Source organism: Mus musculus, chromosome 15 (genome assembly GCF_000001635.26).
Source record: "Mus musculus strain C57BL/6J chromosome 15, GRCm38.p6 C57BL/6J".
NCBI lineage: Eukaryota > Metazoa > Chordata > Mammalia > Rodentia > Muridae > Mus > Mus musculus.
Genome location: NC_000081.6, coordinates 64,554,639 through 64,573,822, shown reverse-complemented (window position 1 = coordinate 64,573,822; position 19,184 = coordinate 64,554,639). Strand labels below are relative to the sequence as shown.

Sequence of the window (19,184 nt, the reverse complement as noted above, 5' to 3'; positions counted from 1 at the left end):
CAACTGAAATTAATTCACAGGTAGAATGCTAGGTGAGCAGACAAGCCTCTTATTTTGCATGCGCCTGACAGCTCCACACAACACAGTAATATTCAGTTACCTTTGCCCCATTTTAGAGATAAAGAAACTATGAGGAACCTGATTAAGCAACTTAAGCAACTAGTAAGTGCTATATTCAGGAGTATCTGGTTCCCATGCTGTCAAATCCTAGATCCACAGGGTCTATTATCTAACCAGCTTCAGCCAGCTCATTCTGCTCACTCTGGTATATATATATATATATATATATATATATATATATATATATATATATATTCTCAAACTCACAGGCAGAGGCTTCATGCCTATAGTTTTCAATTAGCTATGCTTGGAATGTTATGGTATGCAGGAATGAGACTTCTCTCCTGGGCATAGTTGTTAAATATTGTTTAGTAGCACACCATTAGACAGGTGTGACACACCATTACATGGGTGTGGCTTAGAGGCTGAGTCAACGGTGAGGAGTGTGGAGGGTGGGGACTAGAGAGAAGGACGAGGAATTTTTGAGACTTTCAATATATTTTGAGACCTTCTTAACAAAGAGACCATCATAAGATAAGGCCAACTCTGACAGCTCAAAATGAGCTCTCTGTAAATTGTATCTCTTCTTGCTCCCCAGGACCTCCCAAACCTAAGACTCCTTTCCACATGCACATTAAGAATTTATGTGCCAGATTCTGTCCATGGCCTTCAAGAGTTTAGGCCAAAATTCTACCATTCCAGTTGACGCTATGGGACTTGCAAGTTCATGACTGAGACCATGGAGAAACAGAGGATAAGCAACAGGCTCTGGAGAATGCCCAGTTCTACAGGGGTCTTCCTGTTCTAGTTTCATTTCTGTTGCTGTGATAAAATACCTTGAACAAAAAAATAATTAGGGAAGAAATGGTTTATTTGGCTTACAGTTTCAGGTTACAGTCAATCACTGTGGGGAAGTCAAGGCAAGGAACTAAAACATTGTATCCATAGTCAAGAGCAGAAGGAGAGTAAATGGATTTATCTTTGCTTGCTTTCTTGCTCACTTTTTCTCAGTTTGTTCCATCTTCTTATACTGCTCAGGATCCTCTGCTTAGGGAATGATGCCACCCACAATGTGCTGGGCCCACCCAAAACTATCAAGACTGTCTTCCACAGCCATGCTCACAGGCCAATCCAATGTAGATAATTCCGCAGTATGATTCTCTTTTGGATTATGTTGAGTTGAAAGTTAACTCTAACCAATATTCTTCCTTAAGTTGTGTTTGTGGCCATAACAATGAAAAACTATCCAAACGGATATAAATTGTGCTCTGTACAGTTGTTAATCCCAGAGGCAGGGAAGGGAATGAGAGCAGGAGACGACAGGCTGAATGCCCTGCCTCACTGTTTGCTTTCAACTTGTCCCATGCATACATTCCTGGGTGGGTTCTTTAGTGGTTTTCCCAGCAGTTTCTCAGTCTGCCCTTCGGTACACAGACACTGCACAGCATAATCTATTGGCCGTGAGGCTCTTCATCTCTCTCAGCATCAAGTCCACTATGCAGTGGTTAGTACAGTACACCAGGAAACCAGACGCCCTCTTCTGAAAATCTGGCCAGCTCATGTCCTCACTGACACCTCCCACCTTGTTGTTCTCTGCTCAGTGACAACAGATTCTTTACATCTCTCCAAAAATGTAGAACATAGTTTAACTGCCTTAAAAAAAACCCATACTTAAGACAGGAGGGGGGGAGGACCCTCATAGAGGCAGGGGGTGGGGGAGGGAATGGGAGTTTCCGAAGTGGAGACCTGGAAAGGAGAAAACAATTGAAATGTAAATAAAGAAAATATCCAATAAAAAAGAAGAATTCCTTGCTTAAAAACAAAAAAAACCAAAAACCCATACTTGCTATTTCCTTTGCCTTAATGACTCCATTTCACTCATTATCGCCCATAGTATGTCCGTCCTGCTGAACCTTCAGGGACTGCCTGAGGGTCACATCTATAAGAGGCTTGCCACAACCATGCTACTGTTTAGATCTAGCTGCAGCCCCGTCTGTGCTCTGGCCCTAAACTGTGTGATTTCATTGAATGCATACTACACTGTTATTGTTGTGTCCTTGACTGCTTCTCTCTGATTATACTGTGTGCTTCTAGAGGTCAGCTTTGTCCTAATGCATCCTGATGTCCTCAATGCCCAGATCAGTGTCATGAGAAGACAGACAGACCCTGGGAAATCTTTGTTAATGAATGCATGAGGCTGAACAGAGTCTTGTGTGTACTGAGAAGGGAAGGCGAGCTGTCTTTTTAAAAAGTATTATGAACACAAATTAACGTGTTAATTTCTCTTAGTGCCCATAAAATCTTTATTGAGGTAGCTACAGTTACTGTTTTTATGCACATGCTGGGCAGGAGAGCAAGTTAAGGACGTGTGACATGGGAGGAAAGAAACAAGACTACTTGGTTTTGGCATCCTTGCTGTTATTTCGTGATATGTGACCTTGACAAGTAACCATTCTGTGCCTCAGAGTTTCTCTCTGGAGGATAACAAGAAAGATAATGAGGAATTCATCTCATTAGATTTGCTGCTGGGAGGATCCAGTCAGTTTAAGTAATGCAAGTAAAGTGCCTAAATTTATACAGCATGAGAGCACGCACTTAGTCCTGCTGCTGAGACATGAGGGGCCAGAACAGGTCAGTACCCATGGGCTGCTTCCCCCTCTCTAAGGAGAAAGGCGGGAGATGGGGGAAGGGGGCTATGAGGGTGGGACTGGGAGAAGAAGAAAAAGGAGGACTGTGATTGGGGTTGTACTAGCTGGTTTTGTGTGTCAACTTGACACAAGCTGGAATTATCACAGAGAAAGGAGCCTCCCTTGAGGAAATGCCTCCATAAGACCCAGCTGTAAGGCATTTTCTCAACTAGTGATCAAGGATGGGAGAGCCCATTGTGGTTGGTGCCATCCTGGAGCTGGTATTCCTAGCTTCTATAAGAAAGTAAGCAATCTAGTAAACAGCATCCTTCCATGGCTTCTGCATCAGCTCCTGCCTCCAGGTTCCTACCCTGTGTGAGCCCCACGCCTGACTTCCTTTGGTGATGAACAGCAATGTGAAAGTGTAAGCTCAAAAAATCCTTTCCTCCCCAACTTGCTTCTTGGTTATGATGTTTTGTGCAGTAATAGAAACCCTGACTAAGACAGAAATGTGAAGTGAATTTTAAAAATCAATAAATATTGAAAGAAAGAAAGAAGGAAAGAAAGAGAGAGAGAGAGAGAGAGAGAGAGAGAGAGAGAGAGAGAAAGAAAGAAAGAAAGAAAGAAAGAAAGAAAGAAAGAAAGAAAGAAAGGTAGTTGCTGAAGGTACATCTGTGTTCAAGCCAGTGAGCAGCATCCCTCCATAGTATTGACTTCAGTCCCTGCCTCGACTTCCTTCAGTGACTAGACACGTGAAGATAAGAAATATGGGTCCCAGTGGTGGCACTTGCCTGTAATCCCAGCACTCGGGAGGCAGAGGCAGGTGGATTTCTGAGTTTGAGGCCAGCCTGGGCTACAGGGTTCCAGGACAGCCAGGATGGCACAGAGAAACCCTGTCTCAAAAAAAACAAAAAAAAAAAAAAAAAAAAAAGATGGGTCCCTTCTTCCCTGAGATGTTCTTGGTTAAAATATTTATCACAGCAATAGAGAAGTACGCTAAGACAAGGAGATTAATTCTGGTTCCCCGTCCCTGAGATTTTCAGACTGCAATGATGGGGAAGGCACAGCATAGCAGCTCAGTTCATGGTAGCAGGAACACGAAGAGGCACTTAAATCGTGGTGGACCAAGAGGCAGAAAGCAAGGCAGAAGTCAGGGCACAGAAATAACCTTCAAATCCTGCTCCTCATGGCTCATTTACACCAAATAGACTCTCCTCATAGAGGTTTCAGAACCTTCAAAAGTTATGCCTCTAGCAAAAGACCAAGTGTTCAAACTATGTGCCTAGGAAGGGTATTTCAAATTCAAATAATAGCATGTTTATGCCTTTTTGAGTGCATTTATTTCTATGTGCACATATATAGTCCAGTAATTCTCTCTCTCTCTCTCTCTCTCTCTCTCTCTCTCTCTCTCTCTCTCTCTGTGTGTGTGTGTGTGTGTGTGTGTGTGTGTGTGTGTGTGTGTGTGTGTGTGTGTGTTGGGGGAAGGGGCTATGTTTATGTAGAGGCTGAAAGTTGATGTTGGGTACCTTCTTCAATAACTCTGATTTTTTTATTTTTTTATTTTGATTTTATTAGATATTTTCTTTATTTACATTTCAAATGTTATCCCCTTTCATGGTTTCCCCTCCAAAAACCCCCTAACCCCTCCCACCTCCCCCTGCTCATCAACCCACCCACTCCTGCTTCCTGGCCCTGGCATTCCCCTATACTGGGGCATAGAACCTTCACAGGGCCAAGGGCCTCTCCTCCCATTGATGACCAACTAGGCCACACTCCAACTTTTTAGATACAAAGTCTCTCACTAAACTTAAAGTCTCTCACCAATTTGGCTACACTAGCTAACTAACAAGCTCTAGGGATTCAACTTTCTCTACCAAAACTGGGATTACAGATGTTATGATGCTAATGCCATGCCAGGGTTTTTATATGGATGCTAGAATCCAAACTCAGGTCCTCCTGCTGTGGAAAACCCTTTACTAACCAAGCAAGCTCCCCAGACCCTATACCAACAGTGTTTAAAGGACAAAGGATGTTTCACTATCTCCAGGGAGCAAGCAGACACATTGGTGACTCAGATGGCCAGGGATCCTGGAATTAGTTGGTGAGATTCAGGATCTGTCCTAGCACACTTAAGAGACATCAGTGTAGTACAACAGAAAGACTCATAGACTGTGCCTTGGATACCATGGGCCTCTGAGCCAGTTAGCTACCTACTAAGATTTACCACTGAGTCTAAACTGGAAGATGTCTAAAATTGACCTGTTGTTGTTGTTGTTGTTGTTGTTGTTGTTGTTGTTGTTGTTGTTGCTGTTGCTGCTGCTGCTGCTGCTGCTGCTGCTGCTGCTGTTTTGTTTTTCTCTTTCAATATAAATCCTTCTGATCATTTTATGTCAGTTTTCCCAATGAAAGCATGTCATTCCACCTTCTCAAATATTCTTAATAGAAGGTAAGTTCAATTCTCAGTTACAGGGGTGGATCTTCTGATCAGCCCTGACCAATCAAAGCATAGGAATCCCTTCTCCTCAGTTTGGCCTGTCCGATTTCCTGACCAATGTGCTTTCTGACTACCAAGGCAATGCAGCCAGCAGGAGCACCTCCCACTCCCAGTGCCTCCCCTTCCTGTAGTCAAACCCTTCCTCCCTTAAGTTGCTTTTGTGTCAAGTGTTTGATCGCATGGCAAAGGCCACCTGTGCACGCTCCTACTCTCCAGAACCCTGAGAAAATTAACTTCTTTTGCTTAAACCACCCAACACACTAAATTTTGTTATTCTGGCCCAAGTAAAGTCACACAATTGGCTTTTATTTTTAAGCCTTTTAATACAGTGAAATACATGGTTGGCTTCCTAATACCATGCCAACTTTCCATCTCCAGCATAAATATCACTTGCTTATGATGCAGTCATTCTATATTGGTAATTTTTAGTTGCTAATGTTTATTGAGGATTTTTTTTTCTCATCTAGATTCATAAAGGCTATTGGTCTACAGTTTTCTTTTCTTAAACTGTCTTTGTCTTATTTGGGCATCTGGATAATATTGACTTCATGAAATGATTGGAAAAAGTATTCACTCCTCTATTTTCATAACACTTTTTGTATAAAAGAAATATTTTTTAATATCAACAGAATTTGCCATGATATTCTCCAGACGTTCTGGGGAAGGGGATTCCTTTGTGGGAAGACTTTATTCCCTCTCAGAGAATAAAACACTTTATTTTGAGCCGGTTTTCTGTACCCCAACTCCTACAGAGTGATATAACGAGAGAAGGTGACATTTGCATATATGTCCTATTGTACTAGAAGACAGACACTTGCCTGGTGCTCAGAGAACCAGATTTTTTTTATTATTATTATTATGAGCACAAAGAGCACTTGCCCTTTGCTGCAGAGAAAGACATTATCTCAGTCTTCCATTCCATAAACAGACCTGCCCTTTGCTTTAGAAAAGGAAGCTGTATCTTCTAAGGCTAGCTACAAATATATCCTTGAAAACAGTCCAGAGTAAAAGTAGACCATGCCTTTCTGTAAGGCATACTGGAACACAGGAGCCCATGGAGAAATGCCTTCCACAAGCTGTTAGGAGTTTGGTCCTTGCAACAGCTCTGCCTGTTCACTGTCCAAGAGTTGAGAAGAAAGATGACTTATGTCACTCTCATTGTTTATGAACATGACTTTCCCTTCCAAGTGCTTGCTGTATAAATTTGGGTCTGGTACTGATCGCATCCCACAGCCTTCATTTACCAGTTTGAAATGCATCTTCAGGGCTTGCTTTCAGCTTCTCTGCTCCTGTCTATTCCTGATGGTCATTTCAATACTTACTTGTCAAAGCTCTGCAGTGATTAATCCCAATAAGGGCTTTAGGAGCCTAACCACTTTATAATTGGGATATTACCACAGCTTAGAAACTTGCACCATTCTCTTACCTCATCTTTGCAAGTAAAACTTAAGACATAGAAATATGATTCTTCATATCATTAGCAGCAATTTTGGGACTATCTATATAAAATAAAAACAAGTTGTTTTGAGTTGTATTGTTCCATTATTTTGTTTAAAAAATTATGTTCCTTTCTCTCTCAAACTATGATGATACAAATATGAACTGTTTATATTATTACTGTCCCATATGCTTAATCTACTTTTACATAGATTATAAATAGATAGATGATTGGGTGGGTAGGTAGGTAGATAGATAGATAGATAGATAGATAGATAGATAGATAGATAGATAGATAGGTAGATAGATAGATAGATAGATAGATAGATAGATAGATAGATAGTGATACTTTTGTATAAATTATCTTCAAAGTCCATATTGTCACCTCCACTCTATTATTTCCAACTGTCTCTTTTTAAATTATCTCCACTTCTTCCCTGCTGTATCACAATAAATTTTGTGATAATTCATGACTGGAGTGAATATATAAACAAATTACAAATTTATACTTCTTTTCCTTCTCCTTCTCCTCCTCCTTCTACTTATTTAGAATTAATTGTTGTGGAGAGCAAAGTGGTTTGGGGACAAAAGAATTTTTGTCCTAAGGCACCTGTGGATGGCCATACTCAGGTCAGGTCAGCTCCATCATCGATCAGCTACGTTTCTTTTGCTCTGGCCAGACACTGCAGAGAAAAGCTTGATGTTTGTTTAAAAAGAAAATCATATGAAAATAGCTAACACAATAATGAGATATAAGTTCTAAATCTTTTCTCACTTTCTTCCAGATCAGAGACTCTTTAGCCTCTCTTTAGAACACGTGCTGGCAATGGATTCCCTTAGATTTCCTTCAACTGAGAATGTCTTTATTTCTCTTTTTACTCTTAAACAATGGTCCCTCCAGAAATAGTTTGCAACTGGCAGTTGTTGCAAGAGATTCAGCAAGAGATGTGCCTGTGGCTTCCTCCTGGAAGTGCCTAGCACCAGGTGAAAAGGTCTGAACTACTCTAGCAGACTTTCTCAAGCAAATAAGCTTAGTTTTTGCTGCCTTTTTCCAAGATTTTTTTCTTTGATTTTAGTTTCTTTGGAGTTTAATTCACAAAATTTCTGGAATTTCTTTTACATAAACCTCACAGAGTTTTCTTAGCTTCTTTGTATGATAGTGTTAATTTTCAATTTGACAGAATCTATGAGATGGATCTCCAGGCATGACCATGAAGGGTGACCTTGATTTCATTAATTGAGGTAGAAAAGTGAGCCCACTGTGGGTGGCACCATTCCCTGGCTGGGTTACTAGACTGTATAATTGGGCAGAAGGTGCTGAGCAACAGAATGAATTCAGCCCTCTCTGATGGTGGATGTAAGGAATGACCTACTTCAAATTTCCTGTTGCCTTGATCTCCTTGCCACGATGGGCTGACTATACCTTGAACTATGACTGGAAACAAAACAAACTCTTTATCCACTAAGAGCTCATTTGCAGAGGACTTTATCACAACAACAGAAAAAAAAAGACAACCTGTACATTAATTTATTTTACTCCAACTAGAATGAATGAGTTATTATTTTGTTGAAAAATTTAGGTTCCTTTCTCTCTCAAACTATGATACAAATATGAACTGTTTATATTACTACCCCATATTTTTTTTATTTACTTTTTTAACATAGATGAAAGATAGATAGATGATAGATAGATAGATAGATAGATAGATAGATAGATAGATAGATAGACAGATAGTGCTACTTTTGTGTAAATTCTCTTCAAAGTCCATATTGTCACATCCACTCTACTATTTCCAAATGGTTCTTTTTAAATTATCTCCATTTCTTTCCTGCTGTTTTCAATACTAGACACCAAGATCCAGGCACTGGCTACCATTACCCTGCACTGAACCCCACTATAGCTCCAAGGAACTTTTCTCCAAAAGTTTAGCTTCCCTCAAGGCCTGCAGTAAGATGATCCCAACTTCTATAGTGATGACTGCTCAACATGAAGTGTCAACTGGTATGTTAGTGACATGAATATTATAGGAGCAACCAACCACTTTCTAATTGGCTCTAAGGCTCACTCACCACAATGAAACTCACACCTAGTGCTGTTAACAAGGCTAAAAAAATTTGTGTCTGGCTACATCATAGGTTCTTGGGGCCCAGAAGCCCCTGGCATCTCAGCCTCTGTCTTGGCCATCATCTATTAACTAACACTCTTCTGCTTCTGCCACTATCTTTCTTCTGCTCTGTAACTGACTCAGGACATTTTACAATGAGGACACTCCTTTCCTTTTACAATGAGGGTACTCCTTTCCGGACCTTTCACAATCGGGACATTCCTTTGATGTTAATGTGTTACCTAGCACCAGGGTTTGGCCTGTGCACCTGAGCAAATGCCATCTGTGGTTTTCAACTTTATAAACCCTCCATTTCCCAAGAGTAAATGAGGCTTGAACAGAATTTTTGTGTCTCCTTTCTTCGAGTCTTCTGATCCCAAATTTGTCATTGTAGCTCCCTTCCCTCGAGAACCCTGTTGTTTAAGTCCTGAAGGTCTAGGCAATAGGCCTTATGAGAGAACCTAATAATCTTCTGTCATATGGACATAGTAATGAGCTGCCTCTAAGTTCATACTCATAGGTCATACTCATAGGTCAGTGCAGCTCATAACACTCATTAGGGAAGCTTCATTTTTTTAGCAGACAGTGACTAACACAGACCCACAGTGGTCAATTTTTAGATAATAGTAATAATAATAATAAAAACAAAAACAAACAAACAAGGAAATCCATTGAGTACTCAGCTCTGAGTCATTTACGTCTCATCCCTTCGGCAAAGGCCCAGAGATCATCATAGAATGGGTGGAAAATCAGTCATAGGCAGAGGTAATAGAGGTCTGAAGCAATAAAAGTATTTGCTTGAAATGACAACACCATTGTATACATACACTTACAGCAGCTGTGACTGTATGCAGACAATCTAACCAGCCAAAATTCCAGCATAAGGGAAGAACTAGATGGGAGAAAAAGGGGTCTTATTTGACCAAAACAAACTATATACATATATGAAATTTTCAGACAATAAAAAATTTACACTTGTATTCATTTGTTAAATAAAAACTTTGATAGATGCTCAGGGTTGGGATATATTAGCTATCTTTCCCATTTGTTATGATCGTCCTTATTCATGCTATGGCAAATGAGTGACACACACACAACACACACACATATATATATACATACATACATACATACATACATACATACATACATACATAATACATTGGATAGTATCTTAAGAGGCTCTGGATCTTTTTAAGCAGGTAATCCTCTGTTGTACTAGAGATGAAGGTCCCAATGGATGTGTGTGTGTGTGTGTGTGTGTGTGTGTGTGTGTATATATATATATATATATATATATATATATATATATATATATTCACATATATACACATATATATGTATATACACATACATATGTATATATACACACATATATATGTGTGTGTGTGTGTATGTGTGTTATGTTCTGCTTGGACTGCATCCAGCTGACTCATTACACTTCACTTCAGAAGGGTAGAGTGGAAGCTCAGTTGCAGCCTCATCACCCTGGCATCTTTCAACTGAAGATGGAACAGCATCTTACATCACCTGGTTGCCTTCAGCTAAGCTTAACTTCCCTCTAAACCTGGCATCTCACTTGTGAGTACCTTGCTCACTCATACTGCTTTTGTGCTGCAAAGCTGCAACCTAAGCTCACCTTGCTGGCTCTTGCTAACACCAGAAGAGAAGAGAGTGATAATGAGCCCCACTTCCTGCAGCCTCACTCTGGCTTATTGACACAGTTTCTCAGGGGAACTGTCATACACAGAGATGGGGCAGTAGAAATGTATTCCTGGCATGACCTACCTTGCACTGTCTTGTTTGTGTAATATAATAATACTAGTTTCTTATTTGTGAACATTCCATAAGATAATATTTATAAAGTACATCTTGTAGGGCATATTAAACAGTAAACATTTATGAAATTATAGTTGTTATGATAACAGTTGGTCTGGAAAATTAGCCAATTAATTCATTGTTAGAAACTGGAATAATAAATGAACAAGATGACTCATTGCCCTCTTAGAACATGGCTAACATTAGTATGCTGTGCTAATCAGGAGGCTAGTGATAAAAGCAACCTGCTAAGAAAGCATGGATAAAAATGTTTTTTAGAAGAAGTGATACTAGAGGCAGGCTGTGGAGACTCAGTAGTTCTCCAGGTGGCATCATGCATGTGGGAGTGAGGGAGTATTATGGGCAGAAGGAATTTTAAGAGCAGATCACAGAGCTGCTAGAGACATTTAAAAACATGGCTTCTAAACACTTTGCCAAATCAAGAGGTGAAGCTGATATAACCTATTCTAGATTCTGAGTCATATGACTGCCTTAGGCATAGGAGCCAATATAAGAGAAGCTCAGTTTTTTTCCAAAGACAGTCCATTTCCTGTATCTTTGAACACAAACTTGGAACTTGCTTGGTGTGCTGTGAAGAAGCCAAGCCACCACACAGGGAGGCTACATATAGCTACCCCAACAGACAGCCCCAGCTGAGATCTCTGCCAACAGCTAGCACTGACTGCCAGCCACATGGATATGCCGCGTGGAAAGCAAAGCCTCACTCTCAGGTCAGCAGCCCTGGCAGATACTACATAAGACAGAGAAGCCCCTTCCCCGCTGAGCCCTGCCCCAATGTGGATGCATGAGCTAAATTAATGAGTACTGCTGCTTAAAGCCATTGCCTGTTGTGATAACTTGCTAGGAAGCAATAGGTGAGAAAGTTAGCAGACTATTTATAAATTGGTGGTTAGTCTGACTTTGGAAGGAACAGGCACAGAGATAGAGAAAGCCTTTGAGATACTGCACACAGAAGTGGGAGCAAGAGTCATGAAGACCAACTAGGGAGTTGCAAGTTCAAATTATCTCTAGGCCCTTATTTCTTCTGAAACAATCCAAAGGGTCCTATTAACATGATAACAAACAACATAGTAAAATGTTAAGAATTCTTTCCAAATATATGTTGTCACTGACATATACATTTGTTGTGGTGTTAGAAAGTGGCTCTAATCCAGACAGACCACCACAGTCCCACAAGAAGAGGTTTATTCGGGGAAGTAGGGAAGAAAAGGAGAAAAAAGGGGCCAGGGGTTGGGGGTCTCTGCCTTCTATTTGGACCGTGACATAATCACATGCACGACCAGTTACAGGTGAGGCACACAGGTGAAGTGCACACAGGGAGTGTGTGGCGGTTACCATGACAACAGATGCAAGAGGATGGCATCATCGCTGGATTAGGAGGCAATTGTAAAGCCACTTCTAATGCCAAAATTTGGCTTCTGTGGAATTCTAGCTGTGTTCTATGAAAGATACTTTAAAAAATTCTTTTCTGAGAATGAAGACTTGGCTCAGAGGTTAAGAGCACTTCCTGCTCTTTCAGAGGACTAGAGTTCAGTTCCCAGCACTCACTTGCAGCAGCTCAAAGCTGCTATAACTCCAAAGGATCTGACATTCTCTTCTGGTCTCCATAGGCACTCCCATACATGGGTCATACACACGTGCATGCACGCGCGCGCACACACACACAAATAAATAGATAAGAAAGAAAGAAAAAAGAAAGAAAGGAAGGAAGGAAGGAAGGAAGGAAGGAAGGAAGAAAGAGAGAGAGAGAAATTCCAGCCCCTCCATCTAAATGGGTTAAAGATTTCAAAATTTAACCTTGTTTCTGCTGCTTAGGAGATCTAGTTGCTGTGGTGGTTAATATACAACCCCCAAAGCTAGTGCGCTCTCTCTCTCTCTCTCTCTCTCTCTCTCTCTCTCTCTCTCTCTCTCTCTCTCTCTCTCTCTCCCTCCCTGTCCTATCCTATCCTATCCTATCCTATCCTATCCTATCCTATCCTATCCTATCCTATCCTAACAGTTATATTAGGACAGTCTGACTCAGGGGAAAAGAAGGTTTGTATTTTCCAGGAACAAAAACAACACTTTGAGTTCAAAGCTTCCACACCTTCCATGAAGACTTGTCAGGCACAATCTGTTGACTGGCTGGCTTGTCCCAGGCTCAGCATCCCTATAAATACATGTGCATCATCTGTTTCCTTTATTTGGACCAGGTGGATTTCTATAGATTAAACCTTTATAATTGTTCTTATAGGATCTGGATTTAAAAAAAAATATGTCCACAACTTCAGCAAAGTTGTCACTCTTGGTGGACAATGGGAGGGACAAGGTCACATGTAGTTTCCACCCATTCAATAAACTCTACCTGATGGTCAGGCTAGTTACAGAACACATAGCAGGAACAAATGAGGTAGCTGACCTAACAAATTATCCTTGATCAAAAGGCTTTATGGTCTATAGAAAGGTAGCAAAGTCAAAAGCACAGATAGATTCAATCATTTCAAGCTATAGCGTGTACCTGAAGGATAGCAGCAAGGTGGCATACTGCAGGAGAAGGGCATGGGGTCTACTTCAGACATGGTAGTCAGAAAAGATGATCTGAGAAGATGAGAGCTCAAGATGACACGAGGAAAGAGTATCCCTAGAGACTTCGGTGCTTTCTAGAGTTTTAGTAGTTCATCTCTATAATTTCACGAGGTCCTGCCAACCGCCCACTTGAGTTAGTAATCCTGGTGGAGGATCATCTTTCTATTTCCGTTGGAAAGCATTCTCATAGATTGAGTTCCCCAAAAGCATATCCTGACACAAAAGCACATATGAAAGTGTTTATTAGAAAGACTTCCCAGGACAAAAACAATAGGAAGACGAGGGCATGGGAACGGAAGTGAGAGAAGCCAAGCAAGGCCCATTAGGAAGCAACGTGTGGCAGAAGGAAACTGGGACTCAATTCCATAGGGAGTTATGAAGATGACCCAGATCATACTCAAGCTGTCGCGATCAGAGAGCAAGGGGGTTACGGTCCTGACATTGATCTAAAGCTATGTCCAAGATGATACAAATTCCCAGGTACTTCTGGTCTTTGCAAAGAACAGACCGAGCAGTTTGCAGCTGTCTAAAGGCACTTCCCTGGCAGAGTTTCAGAATCTGGCTGTTGGGGGGTTGGCTTACATCAGTCTTAAAGAGTCATCTCAAGCATCCTTGTCAGCGGGTATATTTATCTTTCTGTTTCAGTTGAGATTTCCGATATTTATTGCTGTCATTACTGTCTGTTGGGAGGTGATGGATGCCTCATTGAGCCCCCATGGATCCTTTGCTAGTCCCAGTCAATACTGTTTCAGAATTAAGTTGTGAAAGCCCTGGGCATTCTTCACACAGAAAGGATCACCCCTCTGATTTCTACTGCAGTATCAGTACTGGGTCTTCACGGGGGCTCCTCTCTGATATCCTGCTGGCCTGTGTCACGGAGATCACGTGGCTTTGGTTCTGCATGCCTGGCCCCTTCACTCCCTCCAACAGTTCATACGGGGTAGGTTTTTGAGGTGGACCAAATCGATGAGATGGATCTGGGCCTGAGTAATTAGCTGAGTTTTTCAGTCCCCAAACTCTCCTGCATCTGTGCCACCAGCAGAGCCAGCTCTTCTGCTTTGCCTAGGCGAGGGACAGGGCCAGCTCTCCTACCTGCCACAACCAGCAAGGGGTAGGACCAACTCTCCTGCTCTCACATCCTCAGAAAGCTCTTCTGTGTCCAGGCCACCAGGACCAGATCTACCATGTTGTCCAAGAGAAGTACAGGGTACAGTCTCCCGTGCCCACACCTTCTGTATATGATTTTTAAGACCAGATTTTGCTACGTATTACAGACTAGCTTCAAACTCATGAAGATCCTCCTGCCTCAACCTCCGAAGAGTTGGGACTATAGATGTGTGCCTCCATGCTGAGTTCACAAATAATATTAATTCATAAATAAGTTACATAAATTATCTTTTACTTAAGTCATTCGTCACCTGTGATGCTCACCATTTCACTGTGACAAGACAACATCTGAGATAGGTAAATTATATGGAATAAAGCTTTGTTTAGCTACACAAATTTGGAGTTTCCAGTCATGCTCCTTTGGCCTGTTGATTTCACCCTGTGTTAGGACAGCAGCACATCACAGTGGGAAACTTGTCAAGCCAACCTGCTCATATCACTGTCTCAGAGGTGGTTAGGACCTGCATAATTCCAAATATATTTTTCTCAATGCCCTAACTTCCTTCCTTAGGCTCTGCCTCATAAAATATCTATTTCTCACTAGCACCCCAGCCAAGCATGCAACCTAAAGACTCTGGAGGACACTGTATAAGATCCAAACTATAGTGTTGCATAAATTTTCAACTCAAGTATTTTTTAACCCCAAATGAATAGGGAACAAATCTACTGTCCTGACAATTTATTCTTGAAGGTCTAGAATATAAGAACTTGTTTGAGTATGGGAGAAGCAGAATTAAATGCTCACAATAAATATAGAGCAAGACAGTATAATAGTATGCCCAGCACTGAGATGGGTTGGCCATGAGAGCTAACAGAGAGAAAACTAGGAACAAATCCTACCTAGAAGCAGCAACACAAGTTAGTGCATTCTCACTAAAGGCAAAGGTATTAGGAGCACAGGGCATGGCTATCTCCCTTCTGTTACAGGAATGAACTGAAAGGAAAATATCTAACTAGAAGGAGTTCATTATAAAAAAATAAATGGGATTGCTATTTTAGGCAGAAAGCACAGCAAATGCAGGCGTCATGTCTAGAAATCCAGACCATGGATTAGTCACCTCTAGGGGAAGAAGAGAATGTGACAATGGTGGATAACAATAAACAGGAAGAGCAGAAGTAACCAGAGGCCAGCTTTTGATGATTCTTGATGGAAGAATGTTATGACTATCTTGGGAGGAAGCCTCCTTAATTTTATATCTAAATAAACATAGTTAAAGGCAAACAAAAAAATAAATAAAGGAAACCCACTTGCTTTCAACATAGGCTCAGAAATTTTGTCACTTAAACAGCCTATAAACTGACTCAATCCTTAGGAGCATATTGTGGGAAGGTTTCAAAAGCACAGCCTAGAAGCCTGTTAATCCTGAAGAGGAGGAACACTCAATAAGTTAGGAATCTGAAAATCCCAAAAGACAGAGAGGCCAGATGCCAAATGCTTCCATGAGGCTCTCTCTTCCATCTCAGGTTATAGACGGGGACACTGACGTCCCACTGTCAAACCCTACAAATCCCTCTTGCATGCTTGTGTGGGTCAAGTAGACATTTTATTACTAACATATTCTAATGTGGATACTGAAGACAAAGTCCCTGTGTGTCCAAAAAAGAAATCTAGCGCTTTCTCCCACTGAAAGGGAGAATGGGGGTTATTGCATATCCAGTAGTTTTTAAGTTCCTGCTATATACCCTAGCACCACTATTCTAGGCCCTTGAAATATGTTAGGGAGCAAAATAGAATAATTCCATGCCCCTGTGTTGAGCATATTGCCATGAGGTTGATATTTCTTTGCTTCCCAGATGCTGGGATGAAAGCCAAAGAGGGTGACATACATCTATGCCTACACTTTCATAAACTTGTCTTGGGGATATTAACATCTTGGATAAAGTCTTTTAGAGCCCGTAAAGTTATGCAGCATCTCTAAAAATATAAACAAAGTGGATTTTTTTCCTCAGCATCACTTTTAGCCTTCTAATTGGTTTCTAAACTTGCACTTGAGACTTACCATAAAGTGTGAATAAACCCAGTCACAGCATTTGAAAAGCAATTAACAATGTACTATCACAGTCTAACAGGAAAAAGTTATTGCAGCCTCTTGAGACCTTACCCTGCTCCAGATCCACCAAGTCACTGACCTTGGGCTGCTAGCTGTAGATTCTGGCCAGTAGTAATTCTCTCTATGCACAGCCGCTGGTTCTAGTTATCTGTTGAGTTATGCAAATGGCTGGGACATGACCTTCTCATGCACATTTTAGGATCCTTCCAGGGATCCACTATCCAAATGCTTCCCTCTGACTCCAAAGCAAATGGAAAGAGAATTTGAAGTTTTTCTTCTGACTCTAGAAAACAATGGTCATTAACAAGAAATGAGGTTGATACCAATAATCAGAAAGATGGTGATGGCAATGATGATCATGTAATGATTTAAGAAGCAATGTTTATAGCACTTGGTTTTGCCACAATGCCTTACAGATTAGAACATCTATTGTATCTTTCATTCTCAGCAGTGAGCTTGGCAGAAATTGTCAGTAGATTTAGTCCAGGTTTATGGAAACAATGCTTTTCTTTCCAGAAAGGGTTTAGGGTCCAATGATTGGTTTTAGCCTTTTAAAATATATATACACAACACATGTTCATTCTGTAATCCACAGTAAACAAAATGTAAACTAAAATGCTCCAGTAATTTAAAAATCCTACAACCTAGAAATACAATATGCGTCAAAATGTCTATGAGTTCCTTCTCTATAAAGAGTTTTCAAAACCATGCACACGGGGAGCTATGAAGATAGTTCAGCAAGTAAAGGGGCTTGCCATGGAACCTGAACTCAATCCCAGGACCTATATATGGTGGAAGGAGAGAATTAACTCCCTGAGATCATTCTCTGACCTTCACACATGCCACACACTAACAAAAATCCATTCATTAATACACACATATATTTAAAGGAAATACATATTTTCTCTTAGGCATGCTTGCTCTTTTCATTTATTATTACATAGCTGACATTTTCTATGACAAAATATAAATCTATACAATCTTAATTTGGTACACTAGATTTGTGCATCATAACTACTAGCCATTTACTTTTAATTTGGGACTATTACACGTTATGTTGTGATACATAATGATGTAACTTTATTCTCAACATTTGTAGAATTATCTGCTTATTTAATAGTGCATGCACAACACGTATGAGTGGTCACTTACATTGACTATACAAGAATAGCACGTTATTTATGATATCACACCACACATATATAGATTCTATTGTCTATTTATGAGCATAACCAACTCCTCATATGCATCTCTAAACTGGATTTATATGTCTTTCTTTCTTCCTGAATAATTTAGTCCAAAAATCCATTTGGCGAGCTGAATGGGAAAGATGGTACTTTGGGGATTCAGATCAAGTGAAGGAGGTGGCCAAGGGAGACGTTGGGTCAGCGAAGTTAGGATGCTGGCTATAATTTTGAGGGAAAAGGAAGGACTATGAACAAATAAGTAAATATTTGAGGACAACAAGGTCTGGCATCTCACTGTAACAAAGAAAGATAGTAAAAGAAAAGTCTAAAATGAAACATGGTATTGAGTTAAAGACTGAAAGAGCCTGGAATAGAGGACACATGCGCAACAATGAGCACCTCTCATGATACCTCGTTTTCTAAAGAGCCGTCTCTGTTCAACAGAAGAATGCCCCTTAAAGAAAAGCCCAACCCAGGAATCAGTCAGAGGACACAGAAGGTACATCTGTGGTATCAAATATCAACACTGATGCCAATGTTGTCCAAAGTGCTCAAAAGATTAAGGAGGTGAAGCAAAAAGATGGCAGATCCAGCTTTGGAGAAATCCCACTGGCTAAATCTGAGGCAACTTGAATAAAAAATAAATAAAGTATCAACAATAATGGGTGGTATATTAATGAACAAAGTAAGAACCTATAACTTGCCATTGATAAGAACACTAAATGAATGAATGAATGAATGAATGAATGATGGAAAGTCAGAAAGACTGAATGGTCTTCTTGATATTATAATGGAAACTAATAATTTAGAAAGAGCTGCAAAACTTGAAAGTCAGCATTTCCAGTTCTGAAATTAATTCAGGAAAAAAAAAACAAAACCATTGGTACTAATAGATGAGAAAATAGAATTAAATAAAAATTTTAAAATTAAAAAATAAGAGACAAGAAGATATTTATATGTTCTCAAGTTATCTCCTTACCAAAATGGTTACTATGTACATATAAAGTATACAAAAACTATATGCTTAAATCTCAGATCTCTAAAAGTTAAGACAGTATGATAATTCACTTGGGGGCAGCCTGGGTTACATAGCCAGACTCTGTCTCAAAACTACAACTACAACTACAATAGTCAGACACCTCTACCCAGTGCTGAGTGTTGACATCAGCAATGGTTAAAGGAGTAGCAGTTTCCACATGGAACACAGTGCAAGGTCTCAGCCTCCTCCTGTGAATTCCTACCCAAAATGGATAACCTAAAATCAATCACTGGGCTTCATCAGACATACTCAGACAGAAGGACACTCTACAACATAAATGCTCCATGGTGCTTAGGTATTTTTATAAGCTCTCATCATCTAACTTGAGAACATATAAATATCGTCTTGTCTCTTATTTTTTTAATTTTAAATTTTTATTTAATTCTATTTTCTCATCTATTAGTACCAATGGTTTTGTTTAAGATGTATAAGTGTCCTTTTCATAGGCAGAACCTTACCCTGAGCTTGAACTTAGCTACTGTCTACTCTCAAACTTCATTACTAACTGGCATATTTGCTGCTATAAACTTTTGTAATGAAATGTTATATTTTAAAGAAAATAAAAAATATGTGGATGTTATAAATGCCAGGGCAGGCTGAGGAGCTCTTCCAC

General features: G+C 40.3%; 1 long non-coding RNA gene across 1 annotated transcript in view; it reads right to left on the bottom strand.

Annotated features, from left to right (window-relative positions):
* Window positions 1-1,004: 1,004 nt before the first annotated feature.
* Window positions 1,005-19,184, bottom strand: part of Gm30632 — a 38,815-nt gene continuing 20,635 nt past the window's right edge. Inside the window, exons 2-3 of the long non-coding RNA XR_384144.3 lie at window positions 16,425-16,628; window positions 1,005-1,806 (exon numbers count right to left, since the gene is read on the bottom strand). This is a non-coding gene — a long non-coding RNA (predicted gene, 30632). The remainder of the gene's footprint in view (window positions 1,807-16,424; window positions 16,629-19,184) is intronic.